Below are 14,211 nucleotides of genomic sequence, written 5' to 3'. Positions count from 1 at the left end.
ATTTTCAGGCTGCCCGAAAGTGTGAGGTGACTGTGCACTGGATTAACAATAAAGTTTGTTGTATTTTTTTAAAATTGAAATTAAACCCAGATGATATTTACCGTCGAGAAATGTACAGGTGTGAAAGCAGGAGCAGAGACACATAAATATGGTGGTCTGTTTGGGAGAGGTGGTGCAAATATGCAGGGAAAGATGGAGGAAAAGAGATGCAATGGCTCTGTCCTGTTTGGGAGAGGTGACGTGATATTTATTGCCTGGGGCGTTAAAGAAGAGAAGATGCAGAAGGGCTGTGCCTTGTTTAAGGGAGGGTGTACAACTAAGGAGGGGGAAAGGGCACGAGGACTGTACAATATGCAGCTTTGGGATGTGAGGATTGCAAATTTATTTCTAGTGCAAATTAAAAGCCAGATCTCAAACTGCAGGTCCAGATTCTTTGAGCTGACTAGACTCCACTGTAGGAGCTCTACAGGGTGGGGCAATCTATTGCAAGGATTTGGTGGCTTAATTACAGGAGAGAATTAAACTGGCAATATGCAGGCTATTGCTAAGTTGTTCAGAGCAGTACACAGATTAATAAATAATTAAAATTAGCCTAAAGGAACAGGAGAATGAATTCATTGTAACCAAGTAACAAATTATGCAAACCATGGCAGGATCCCAAACTCCATTAAGAATAGGTGTGTAACAAAGTGGTAACTTGACCAAATGCAATACCAGCCTATGAATAGGCGTGTTATTTTCACCGAACAGCCTACAGAATATTAAGCAATATTTAAACTTATAATACACCCGCCATTCCTTCTGTGTCAGACCATGGGAGAGACAAAAGATCAAACATCGAGAACCTTGCAGGAGACAGTGAAAGACCCAGATATCATGGAAACAAACATCAGATTTTAAAAAGCCTTTACCTTGAGATGATATTCCTTCTCAAGACGTACTGAATAGCAAATAACATCAGTCAAGTTATCCTCAGACTTGGAATTTCAGCAACAGATGAAGAGTGAGCGAGCAAAGCAGAAATGCCCTCTTGATATCACAGCTAATAAAACAACAGCAAATTTCTTCCCTCTTTGTCACTTTTATGGTGTAATTGGGGCATATGCATGCTGTAACTAACATATGAAATGGCTAATGGCATGTTTCTTGAAAAATTATTAAATTAGATTATGAAAAATCTGAGGAATGAGAAGACAGACTTTTTAACATTAAACAAAGCACATGAGTTTTGCTGAGAGCTACTCAAAGGCACCAGAAAACCCTATAGCTGGTAGCATTATCTCTTGAATCTACCTCTCAGCTGTCAATCCCACACACTATCCAAACTTTTCATATCATCTGGCAGGAAGTTTACACAAAACCTGAGAAAATTCCTCTGACTCCAGCCTGGATGGGCTTGACATTATGACTTGCGAGGCTGACCTAACTGAGCAATACATTTAGACACTTGTCCCAAGCATAGCCAAATCTTTTGACCCTTGAAGACATTCAGTTTTTGTTGAGAGAAGAGAGATGAAAAAAACGTACCCGTTCAAGTATTTACTCATGTACAGAGAACATGAATACCTGCAGGCTGCATATCAACAAAGAGCCAGAGGCTCTCTGGCCCTCACAGATTCAGCAAAGCACTTTCTAAAGGTCCAATTACATTAGAAAAACAAATAAACTTTTATCAAAATGAGCCACAAAATGACCAGCCACACACATCTCACTCAGATTATTGCACTGCTGATATAGTCCTTTGGTTTGATTAGTCCTTTGGTTGGAGTTGTACAAAAACATGGGCTGAATTCCGCAGAGTTGCCAAGCATGTGCTACGCTCGGTCCTGATCATTCAGGGAAAGCCTTTTAAAATGGCTTCATGATGCAAACAGAATACACACTCAGTGTGAACTGCATTTCTTCTAACCATAGTTTCCAAATTTCACACATAAATAACCTCTATGCAATATTAACAAGAAGAAAAACCTCCTGAATGAAAAGCATATTACGCAGTGCATATAAGCAGCACTGATTCACAATGCATATACTGGTGGAAGCAGTCTGGTTAAGTAGGAATATAGTACCTTAATGCAATACATACAGAAGGTCAGCACTGCTCAAGTCAAAGTATTGCCTTTTCCTCTCTCTAAAGAAATAAGAGAAGGGACAAGTTAGTTTGGTCAAAATATGAACTTGATGGAATTTTTACCTCTTTTGAGGAACAAACTTCAGTTTCTTCTGAGGATCTGAAATAGTTTTTTACACTGCTAGTTTGCAGATAAGAAGCACAAAAACATGAGGAAAATGGCCACTGTCACAGTATTTCCAGGCCATGTTTGAATCAAGAAAGCAGTAATTATCATTTTAAAAAAAAATTCATATTCTGAAAATTCATAATGGACAATTAGTTCAGATACATATTCAAGCTCTAGATGCCTACTAAATGACAACACAGCACAGAGTGTTGGGAAATGTCAAGAACTTACAATCTCACAGGCTATGTCTGTATTGTATTCATGACCTTTTTTTTCTGTTGAGGTAACCAGTACATCTTCATAGCACAGTTACCCTGGGTAATCTGTATTGGAATCTAACCAAAACACAGATATTCCCCAATACAATCTATACACAGTGACAGTATTGAAATTATAGGTGACTGAGACAAGACTGGTTTTTTTAATGCTGACATCCTCTATAGTATTTTCTTAGGCAAGTTTGTCATCTGTGAGGAAATATTTGTACATGGGGAGAACACTGAGAAGAAGGCTGGAAGATTATCTGCATTCAAGTCATTTTGTCTCATGCTTCATTACAAAATGTGTGATTTGCAATCCAATTTAAAGAAAATCCCACTCTCCTTCACCAAGTTAATTTAACAACCCTCCTGCTTTGAAGTCTAAGAAGAGAGAAGTTAAATGCCTGGGAAAAAACTCACATAAGAGCTTCAATTAAGAGGTCAGTTACAACACACCTAAAATCCATTTTTCTACTATTACCAAAGTAGGAACATCATTCAGCGATGACACTGACTTCACCTGGAGAGATTTGTGTGTGCAGTTCTAACATGACAGTGGTCAGAAATACAAGGGAACTGCTAGAATTGCATGGAGTGCTTGAGCAAAAAAGCCAAATACATATAGAGTAATTGAGAACAAACACATTCAGCCCAACATGCAAAAGAGGAATTTGATTGCATCGAGTAAAAAAACAGACAAGAATATTTTTAATTGCATCATTCAATTACTAAATTCAATGACCTCAGAGTGTGTTATTAGCATTAATTACTTTTTCTACTGCAGCTCTCCTTATGTAGATACCTATTAATATTTCCAATTCGTAAATAAGAGATGCAGATCATGAATCCAACCCAGAGCCTACTGAAGTCAGCAGGAGCCTTTCCTTGGAGCTGGGAGGGCAAGCTGTGTGATCTGCCTCGCAACAGGCGGAGAGGATCTCCTGACTCTTGTTTGGACACATTCAGAGTAAGAAAAACATGCTGTCCTTCCAGAAATCATGAGCTCACTTTTTATGTCTGCAACAGGAAAACGCATCAGGCCATATTTCTTTAACAAAATAATGGCCAGGAAAACAAACATGATAAGGTCACAGGCTACCACTTTCATTATTAAAAAATAGGAAAAGACCTAAGGGCAGCATTCGGCTATATTTGAATATCAAAAATTTCAAAATTAAAGCAATTATTTACCTGAACTTGATAGTCTTTCCACCTAATTGTAGCTGTGCTCCCTTAAGACAGAAGGAGAATATGAAAGCGGCAACTCAGGCTGCCGAGCTAAACCATTCACATTTTCACCAAGCCAGATAACTTGGTGGGGAGGGCCACCAAGATGATCAGAGGGCTGGAGCACCTCTCCTATCAGGAAAGGTTGAGGGAACTGGGCTTCTTTAGCTTGGAGAAGAGAAGGCTCTGGGGAGACCTCATTGTGGCCTTCCAGTACTTGAAGGGATCGTACAGACAGGAGGGGGAATGATTGTTTATGGGGATGGATAGTGATAGGACAAGGGGGAATGGTTTTAAACTGAGACAGGGGAGATTTAGGTTAGATGTTAGGAGGAAGTTTTCCACTCAGAAGGTGGTGACGCAGTGGAACAGGTTTCCCAGGGAGGTTGTGGATGCCCCATCCCTGGAGGCATTCAAGGCCAGGCTGGATGTGGCTCCGGGCAGCCTGGTCTAGTGTTTGGCGACCCTGCACTCAGCAGGGGGGTTGAAACTAGATGATCTTTGAGGTCCTTTTCAACCCAGGCAACTCTATGATTCCGTGATTCTATGAACTTATGAAATCCTAGCTGATGCATTTCCAGCACTAAGAGGCTAAACATTTCCAAGAAATTACTGTAAAAAAATCACTGGGAGAGCTATCAGCTGTAACACAATGGGTTAAAGTAATAAATAACAGTTGCTACATTAATTTCTGTTGCTTAATATTCACAGGGGAAAAAAAAAGCTACAACAAACAAAATTATCTGGGAGAAAACCTCAAGTAGATTTGAGTTTAAAATGGTTTTCGCGTTCTGTGATGGAGGTTAAAAGGAAGCTGTGATGGAGCATAGAACATCGCCATATTCCACAGCTCACCAAGCTGTCCAGTCAGTACTTCTACTGCAGCTAGTAAATTAAATACTATCATAATTGTATTTCAATTTTTTGGTAGTATCAGTAAAGATGCGAAGGTCTGCTTCATTGACTCACTATTCATGAGCTTATAAACCAACTGATTTTTATCAACATACAATACAGCACAAGAATACATGGCTGAAGTAGCAATCAGTCATTTTTTCAGCTATGTATTTTCCTTCTGAGAAGTGATCCTTTGTATCTTTGTGCATAATATCAAAGCTACATGTATTTGAAAAAATTCCAGGCTGCCAGTTTTGTACTTTCAGACAGTACATGAAATAGCTTTCTGTGTTTTCAGTGTACAGTGGGAAATTTTTCATTGACTGTTGGACACATTATACAAATATTTGCTTAACTAACAGCTTGGAGCACAAGTTGTTCTCCAGCACAAATAAAGGCAAAGGCTGTGTCTTCAAAGGTTAAAATATGCTGACTGTAAGAATGCATAGCATTGGCCTGTCTTCTTCCTCTCAACCACTCCCGTATTGATAGCACTGTTTACAAACAAAACAAATTTTTCTACTCTTAGATTAACCTAGGCTCTGGACATTAAATTAGGTTTTTACTGTTTGTTAATAAGTAGTAACTCATCTCTGCAGAACTGGCTGAAGTTCTGCTCTCATCTCGCCTTTCCAAGAGAAAAATTTTCATTGTATTTATTTTTTTTTAAATAGGATCACAACTGTCCTTTACCTCCCAGACTGTAATTTTACAGACCTCTTTCCCAAAGAAGCAGCTGATGGTATCATTGCACTGACAAGAAGGTTACTGAAGGAGTATTTGGTGGATTTCAAATTGAAAGATAGCCTGCATTTTTCCAGGATACAACCAAGAAACTTAGTAAGAGCAGTTTTCAGTCAATTGGAAGCTGGCATATTTTGTCCCAGTTCTCAAGAAGGGCAAGAAAGAAGACCCTGATAATTACAGACCTGTCAGTCTCACTTTGGTTCTTGGCAAAATTATGGAAAAAACATCTCTGGGAGGTATTGAAAAACACCTGAAAGACAATGCAGTCACTGGTCACAGTCAACATGGGTTCATAAGGGGAAAGTCCTGTTTAACAAAATTAATTTCCTTCTATGACAAGGTTACCCATGTACTTCATCAGGGGAAGTCTTAATGTGTTGTTGGTTTTTTTTGTTTTTTTTTTTTTTTAGTTTCAGCAAAAATTTTGATACTGCTTCTCACAGTATCCTTCTGGACAAAATGTCCAGCTTACAGCTAAACAAATACATAATGTGATGGGTAAACAGCTGGCTAGCAGATCCAGCTCAAAGGGTTATAATAAGTAGAGTTACATCAAGCTGACAGCCAGTCACTAGCAGGGTTCTCTAGGGCTCCATTTTAGGGCCAGCTTTCTTTAGTGTTTTCATAAATGACTTGGATAAAGGACTCAACAGTCTACTAAGTCAGTCTGCAGAGGACGGTGAATTGGGAGGAACAGTTGATTTCTTTAATTGTGGAGAGGCACTGCAGAGAAATCTTGGCAAAATAGAAGGGTGGATAATCACCACTTGCATGATGCTTAACAACGGGAAGTATCAGATTCTGTACCTGGAACAGGGCAGCCCTGGATCTACATAAATACTAGGGGGTGAGAGGCTGGAGATCAGCCCCATGGAAAAGGATCTGGGGGTTCTGGCTGAAGGCAAGGTGAACATGAGCCAGCAGTGAGCCCTGGCAGCCAGAAGGGACAACTGTATTCTGGGGTGCATCAGGCCCAGCACTGCCACAGGGCAAGGGAAGGGGTTATCTCACTCAGCTTTGCGCTGTATGGCCTCACCTTGAGCACTGGGTGCAGGTTTGGGTGCCGCAATGCAAGAAGGACAAAACTATTATAAGAGTGTCCAAAGAAGGTCTACAAAGGTGGGGAAGGCAAAGATGGAGGGCAAGGGGTGTGAAAAGTGGTGGAGGTCCTTTGCTTGGTTCAGCCCAGAGCAGAGGAGGCTGAGGGGAGCCCTCATGGTGGCCTACAGCTCCTCAGGAGGGGAGCAGAGGGGCAGCACTGAGCTCTGCTCTCTGGTGACAGCAGCAGGACCTGAGGGAATGGCATGGAGCTGTGTCAAGGGAGAGTCAAGCTGGAGATTAGGGAAAGGCTCTTCACCAAAGGGTGGTGGGTATGATCCCAAGTTGTCAGAGTTCAAGGAGCATTTGGACACCACCCTCAGACATAGGGTTTGATTTTGGGTGGTGCTGTGCAGATTGAGGGATTGGACTTGATCCTTGTGGGTTTCTTCCAACTAAGGATAGTCACTGATTCTATGGTGTTATTCTGTCAGCAATATTAGGATTTCTTTGCTGGGCTCCACTCTATCCTTTTTTTTTTTCCCCTGCTTACTTTCATGCTTCATTTTAATTAAGCCATCTGTTCACTCCAGAAGCATCCATGCTTGAGCAGTGTTAAGAGCAGCCATTATGTGACCTCTCCTCCCACAGCAAATTTCACCTTTAACCAGGTAAAAAAAAAAAAAAACAGTTAAGAAAATCCTTTACAGAAATGCAGTCTCCTTCCTCTGTACAACCCCTATCTTTCTTTACAAGGTGTTTAAAAAAAATAAAATAAATCTCCAAGCTCTCAAGCTCAGTACCAAATCCTAGGTGCTTTTTTGTTAGACTACGTGTTGCCATACCACGTGGTGCCTGGCTAATGCTGTGCAGTCAATTATGCAGTATCTGGGCAGAGAAGCAAGCACAGCACATAAGAATGTGATGTTAAACAAATCACCTGATGTCTTTCTTAGCCCAATCCTTACCAGAGCTGCTAGAGGGAAAGGGTCTCTAAAATAATTCAAGCCTTTTTTCTTTCTCTGTCTCCCTCCCTGTTTTAGGGAAATACTTGTCCTTTTTAGGCACAATTATAGTCAGGCATATAGTAAGGAGAGTTTTTTGTTAGTACTATTCCAGTTTATCAAAAAAAGATCTCTCACTTCTTGTACACTGATATTTAACATACCAGTAAAAGGAAAAGAAAGGTTATACCCACCCACATGGCCAAGATTGCAGGGAGTATTCTTCTGTTTTTGAAGAGGGAAAACTACTTACCATACCCGAACTAAAACTGTCTTAGCTGAACTGGACTATCTCTTTAACTTGCTTCACTGTGGGAGGTATGTATAATCATGAAGATGTTCCATATCATGTTGATTACATTAATTTTGTCATTTAGAAGTTTGAAAGGTGATTCGTCCTGTTGTTTTCATAACACCAGTTCTACAGCATCAAAGAATCTTGCTTAGGAGGAATGGGAAGTATTAAAAATGACAAAACGCAAAGATAAATTATATACCTGTAATTCCTCTGCTCCCACTGCTAACATTTACCACCCTACTCTCTGTAAATTCTGCTGAACGTTTTGGCTCTCACTCTCACAGTCAGAAATCTGAATCTCCTTGCTGCAAAGGAAAGGTTATCACTCCAATTCATTCATGGGCAAATTGTTCAAACTCAGTTGTCAATCAGCAGTCCACTCAAGCATCCAAGCAGATTTGTATCTATCACAGGTGTTTACCTGACAGATTCTCACAAGCAAGCTGGAGCAGAGAAAATATGCTTAATGGCAGCATCATGCTGATGACACATTTTCTGCTGATAACATTTGCATTGTGTTTACTGTTTACAGAGCATCTGGAAGACATCAAATGGAAAAGGCAACATTTCTGGTTTTAAGAACATATTCCAACGAAAAGGAAAATGCTAGTCTATGGGAAAGCACTTCAGATGGAAAAGACTGCTTACACTTTTCCCTTTTCTATCTGCTCCCTTCCTATGTTCTCTATTTCTTTCCACCCTGCTCCATTTCCCTTCTGTCCCCTTGCTTTTCTTTCTCCCTATTCTCTTACTCTGGAAGAGATACATCTAAAGGAAGAAAAACAGATGCACTCACATCCTATTCCCATAGTTCTAGTGATTTATGAATTTTGAACACAAAAAGAGATTAAAACATATCAACATATGGTTGGAAGTACGAATATTCATGAATCCTGAAATCCTGTATTCCTGTCAGGAATTGTTCAGATGTAAAGAGTGTGTTGTTTGATCACCATTTTCGGAAAAAGAAAGCTAGCATTTCCTCTAATTATCTCATGTTCTTGTTATCTGCATGTTTTGGACATTAAATTGGAATATGCATGTATCCTTTGAAAAGAGAAGAGCTGAAAGCTGACAAATATTCTCATGAGTCTCTAATGCACTCTGCTTGGAAAAAAAAAAAATCAAACCACCCCAAATTTTCACTTCTGTAGTAGGCAGAAATAAAATACTTAAGTATTACTAAATAAACCAAAAATTAATTTAGATTTGCATCTCGCAGCCTAATGAAAATCTAAGGCACTCCTAACAGTGAATCAGTAAAGAAATGACATTTAAAACCAGTATTTACACTTAGGCAGACATTAACATCCAGAAGCTACCTATTTTGTTTAAGTAATAAGCTGCTGCCACCTTCTGAAAAAAACTCAGAATAACTACAAATGTCATCTTAAAAGGCAGGAGATGAGCCACAAATACTGATCCAGGAAAATTAAGCAACAACACAAGTTCTGCCCTAATGCACCGTAGTGCTGTATTCCTGGCTCTCTACACGGACCTTCCACCCACAACCCTGCTCAGGCAATAACCATCAGCAGCAGCTGTGATAGACACATCTGGTTGTGATGGCTGAACAAGGTTCAGGGTGGATCATTTAGGGGAGATGCATGCACCAACTGAATATGGATGGTATGCAAATGTGACCAGAAGTCAGTGATCTTACCCCCAAAGAGAGGACAGCACAGAGCCCATTGAGATCCTGCACATCAGGCCGCATGCCAGAATCCTCCCCTTGAGCAGCAACACCTCTCAGAGTTACTCCCTGAGGTTGAGAAATTCCTTGTCCACAACAGAAACTCAGTAAGCCACTAATACATGGGTTGCTCTGAAAGTAATACCTCCTATTTATTTCCATGAAAACTACAATAGTTGCAAAGAGCACAATAACACTATTTGTTAGGGCAAATGCTCAGCTACAAAACACTATTTTTCAGTGTTGTCACCACCATTAGCTATGCATTTTCACCAGTGATGAACAAGAACCTGCATGCCATGCTTGTAACAATCAGCATCAGCAAAGGCGCCCCACTGTCACCACTGCTGAAACACACCATCCACCATCTCATTGTTTTCACATCCACTGTTTGGTCTCCACCAACATTCAGCAAGCATCAGTGAGTGTCAATGAGTGCCATTTATTCCACATGGAGGAATTCAGTTCCACCCCTTTTCTTCATCCCCACTTCCATGCCAGATACCATTTGGCAGGCTGCACCTCTGCTGCCATCTGTCGCACAACAACAAAATGTAAGGAAGTATTGGTGGGAAAGTTCAGTCTTTACTGCTGTACCACCAACACCTGCCTCTGATATCATGAGGCAACATCATAAAATAGGAGGCATTACTTACCTGCTACAGTTGCACATTCTTGTAGAAGATTCTACTCTGAGGCTGATCTCAACACTTCTAAGTACAAGTTAAATCTTATCATCCTTACCTCAACTCGGGAGAATGCTTTAGCATCTACTAACCACCATACAGGCAGAAGTGCCACCAAAGCAAACCATAAAATAGCTCTTTAGCTGTTTCCTCCTCCCCTCTTAAATGTTCACTGGAAGTTTACCTTCCAATGATGGCCTCCTCAGTAGGAAGTGACAGAAAGTCAACATTTCCCTCAGTGTCTTCTGCAAGAAGGGTCGACACATGTGACACTCAGTAGAAGAGTCTGCCTCTCCAGAAGTCCCGCCACCATCCCTGACAGCTGGAAACATCATGGGTGGTGGCATGAGCCATGCTCCATTACTTTAATTGGTCTCTGCTGATCAACAGAGATTGGATCAGATTATCTCCAGAGGTCCCTCACAACCCTTACAACTCTGTAACACCAGCTGTGTGCCACCTGAGAACCAAGAGCTTCTGCTCTGACAGAGAAGACCTTTGGTGACTATGAGGATGTGACAAGTAATGGGCAATCTTGGACATTTGCTTCCCTTTGCCAACTTCCGCCATCTTAAGTGTGGTATGAGCTTTATTTGTGCTGCACATTCCACCAGCACAAGCAGTGATATGAGAGTCTAAGGGCAGAGCAGGAGAAAAAATCAGTGCCACAGCTGGCAAACTAGCGTGTCATAGTCAGTATCTGTCATTAATAATAATATATCTAAAATCCTCTCACACAATAAAAATCGTGATATATTAGCCTGATTTTTCAGATGAAATGCGGATTAAGTTATCTTGCTGTCTAGCTGCTCCTTCCCCTGTAATTTTTGCTTGCATTGACCAGTTCAACTAAATTTGATAAGTAATTGAGCCTCAAAGGTACACTTTCCAGAAATTTAGAGAGCCCACAAAGCACGCAGAGGAAAGCAAAGGCAAATATTGAGAAGCTGCACTGTTGTCTGACCAGCCTGCTTCAAAGAAACTTTGAACTACAGTTGTGTCCCTTTCCCTGACTTTTTAACTCTTCCATCTCAGACTGTCTGGCCCTCTCTCCTTCTGCCTGTTTGTCTTTTCCATCCTTCCCCTCCATATGTATCTATGTACTCTTGTTCCACCCTCATTTCTTTCCATCTTGCACAGCTTTACTTTATGTCTCCATTTCTGTCCAGCCCCACATCTCTCTCTCTCTCTATCCTACTCAGCCTCTCTTTTGATCCTCCCTTTTTTCCTCTTCTCTCCTTTTTCTCATTTCTATTCCTCTGTCCTATTCTCTTTTGATGCTTTTTCCTTTCAGTAGTCCTTTCACTGTCTCAGTCCCTCTTTCTGTTCCAGTCTTGCTCTTCTGATTCCCCTGCTCAGCTCCCTGTTGGGGAATTTATGTCTGTCCCGCTCCCTGCTGCTGTCTTCCACTCATTGTTGCTCTGTCCTGTTGCCTGTCCCTCATCTGAGATTCCTCCACCTCAATCCTGCAGAACACCCAGCTGCAGGAAAGTGAGCAGGTCACTGTGTGGGGCTCAGCTGCCTTGCAGAGTCAAGCCACAACAATGAGGATCTTTGTATCCTCTCTCTGCAAAAAAGAGAATGGTTACTGTGCATTTAAGGAGATAGATCCATGAGTATAAAGCAGCCATTGAAACAAAGAGGTTTCACCTGAACCAGGAAGGAGAAGAGTCACTTCCTTTTCAGATCCTTAGAAAGGGAATTAGTCATACTGCATAAAATACTTAATCCTGACTGATCAAGCTGGCAACATATTAGTTTGATCAGAGCAAGCATTCTTGAGTTTTGTCAAAGCAGGAAGGCTAAAATCTTACGATTTTGCTAAATCTATTATCTGAAAAGTACTACAAACCTGTATGTGAAGTAGTCCCAAAGCTTGTGAAAGTTTTTTCTTGGTATCTGCTGCATCATTGCTGTCTTGAAGATCCCCAGTGCATGACACCCCTGGGCAGCAGACCCCAGACTGGGGGAAGGAGTGCACACCCCTGGACCCCCAGCACTCAGAGCTTCCACGGTCCCATCACTGCCAGAACTGCTCACGGGTTTGGGCTGATCCTGACTGCAAGAGGCTCCACTGCAGCCCTCACCCGGCAACAGGAGACTAAATGAAAACAGAAAAAATTAGATGAAAATCTCAAGCTTTTTTTCTTAAAAAAAAAAAAAAAACACACACACACACACAAAACAACAGCAACCCCTTGTGTTGCTTCTCACCACCCAGGAGCACCAGGGCTGAACTAGGGGGCCTGCTCACCTCCATCACTGTAAACAGGAGGGACTGCAGCACCCACAAACCTCCCAGCCTCCCTACAAAGGCATGGCAGAAAAAAGCCTGAAAAAGCAATGTGCAGACTTGAAAAGCAAAGGGAACCCAGCAGTGGCTCTGCAATAGCTCCGAAGCAGGCAGGGTGTGAGCAGAGCTGCAGTCACCCTGCACTAGCTACAAACAGTAGGGGAATGCAGGAACTACAACCATGTGCCAGCCGTAAATAATCAGGATGTGAGCTGAGCAGCCTCATGCTACAGGCAGAAAACCCCTCAGACACTTCTAATAGCACCTAGCAACCCCCCAAAGGCTCCTAGCAGGGTTTAAAAGGCTTCAGGGCAGGCCCTGCCCTGGGCCCCCAAAAAGGCACAGCAGTGCCCAGGCAGCCCCAGCCCCCCAGCACCTGGGGCTAGTTGCTTTGTTAGTGTGGCCAGGCATTGCTAGGGCTAACCCAGGGCCCTGACAACTACCCCAAAACCTTTGGACTTGGCTCACCCAGACAAAGATGTCCCCATGCATGTCCCACTGCAAACTCACAGATGTCACCTTGCTATGTAGGACATGGTGGCAGGGATGGGATGAATGGTGCCAGGGTAAAGGGTGAAGGATATGGGATGAAGGATGTAGGAATGGATGAAGGTGATGGATTTGGGGTGGTGCTGTGTGGAGCCAGGAGCTCGACTCAACTATCCTTGTGGGTTCCTTCCAATTAGGGATATTCTATGGTTCTGCGATTCCGTGAAAAATGCCAGTCCAAACCACAAACTGCATGTGAGCTTCCTGGCATCTAAGGGCCCATGATAGCAGAATATTAAAGTAGATTTCTTCTGGAGGCAATTCTGAGTTGTTCTGGGAACATGCCCTAATACAGCCTAAAAATATGGAGGAGTAAAAAAGATGGAAAAAAAAAATGAGGAGGCTGCTGTTTGGGGCATTGCTTGTTCTCAGGGAGGTCCTACTGTTATTCATTTTCTGCACAGAATGGGAGAAGCATTAATTTGATGATAGAAGTTCAAGGTTTAAAGCTGATGATTTTTGATTTTCTGTCCAAAGAGGAGCAACAAAGCTTCAGAGGGGTCTGGAGCACAAATCTTATGAGGAGTGGCTGAGGGAACTGGGATTGTTCAGTCTGGAGGAGGCTCAGAGGAGACCATATTGCCCTCTAGAGCTGCCTGAAAAGAGGTTTTGGTGTAGTGGGGGTCAGCCTCTTCTCCTGTGTAACTAGTGATAGGACAAGAGGGAATGCCCTCAAGTTGTGCCAGGGAAGGGTCAGGTTGGACTTTAGGAAAAAAATTGTTCTCAGAAAGAGTGGTGAGGCGCTGGCACAGGCAGCCTGGGGAGGTGATGAAGTCATTGACCCTGGAGGTGATCAAGAACTGTGTGGATGTGGCACTGAGGGACACGGTCAGTGGGCATGGTGGGGGTGGGCTGGTGGCTGGACAAGGTAATCTTAGAAGTCTTTTCCAATTATAATGACTCTATGGTTCTATTCTGTTCTATGATTCTGTGTTATGAAGCACTTCTCTAAAATTCATTCAGACTTTCAAAACCTCGCATCCTCAAGACGGTCTGCCACCACCACCACCACCTCAGGAGTTTTATGAAAAAAGCTGAACAAATCCCAGCTGTGTTGATTATATTTTTAGCAGTTAACTAAGTACGGGACGGGGCTCTCTGCACTTCGCCTGCGGCAGTTTCCCCGTATCCATACAGCCCGATAGCACCCAGCCGCCACACGCCCGTTCACCTGCGGCGCTACCCCGCCGCTCGGAGCTCTCCAGCCCCTCCCGCCCGCGGCCCCACGCGCTCGAGGCCGAACCCGCCGGGAGCCGGGGCGGCGGGGCGGTCTCCGCGTTGG

Source organism: Numida meleagris, chromosome 3 (genome assembly GCF_002078875.1).
Source record: "Numida meleagris isolate 19003 breed g44 Domestic line chromosome 3, NumMel1.0, whole genome shotgun sequence".
Lineage (NCBI taxonomy): Eukaryota > Metazoa > Chordata > Aves > Galliformes > Numididae > Numida > Numida meleagris.
This window is presented reverse-complemented; position numbering follows the sequence as displayed.